The sequence below is a fragment of the Heptranchias perlo genome, chromosome 23 (genome assembly GCF_035084215.1).
Source record: "Heptranchias perlo isolate sHepPer1 chromosome 23, sHepPer1.hap1, whole genome shotgun sequence".
NCBI classification, from domain to species: Eukaryota; Metazoa; Chordata; class Chondrichthyes; order Hexanchiformes; family Hexanchidae; genus Heptranchias; species Heptranchias perlo.
The window spans coordinates 17,134,140-17,134,894 of NC_090347.1; positions in this window are offsets into that span (position 1 = coordinate 17,134,140).

Sequence of the window (755 nt, forward strand, 5' to 3'; positions counted from 1 at the left end):
TCCCTCTCCCCCCTCCCTCTCCCCGCCTCCCTCTCCCCCCCTCCCTCTCCCTCCCCCTCCCTCTCCCCCCTCCCTCTCCCCCCCTCCCTCTCCCTCCCCTCCCTCTCCCCCCCTTCCCCTCTCCGCCCCCCCCTCCCTCTCGCCCCCCCTCCCTCTCCCCCCCTCCCTCTCCCCCCTCCCTCTCCCCCCCTCCCTCTCCCCCCCTCCCCTCTCCCCCCCTCCCTCCCCTCCCCTCCCTCTCCCCTCCCTCCTCTCCCCCCCTCCCTTCTCCCCCCTCCCTCTCCCCCCCTCCCTCTCCCCCCCTCCCTCTCTCCCCCCCTCCCTCTCCCCCCCTCCCTCTCTCCCCCCCCTCCCTCTCCCCCCCTCCCTCTCCCCCCCTCCCTCTTCCTCCCCCCTCCCTCTCCCCCCCTCCTCTCCCCCCCTCCCTCTCCCCCCCTCCCTCTCCCCCCCTCCCTCTCCCCCCCTCTCCTCTCCCCCCTCCCTCGTCCCCCCCTCCCTCTCCCCCCCTCCCTCTCACCCCCTCCCTCTCCCCCCCCTCCCTCTCCCCCCCCCTCCCCTCCCTCCCCCCCTCCCTCTCCCCCCCTCCCTCTTCCCCCCCTGCCCTCTCCCCTCTTCCCCCCCCCTTCCCCCCCCTTCCCCTCCTCCTCCCCCCCCCCCTTCTCCTCCTCCCTTCCCCCCCCCCTTCCCTCCTCCTTCCCCCCCCGTTCCCCTCCTCCCTTCCTCCCCCCCCTTCCCCTCCTCCCTTCCCCCCCCCA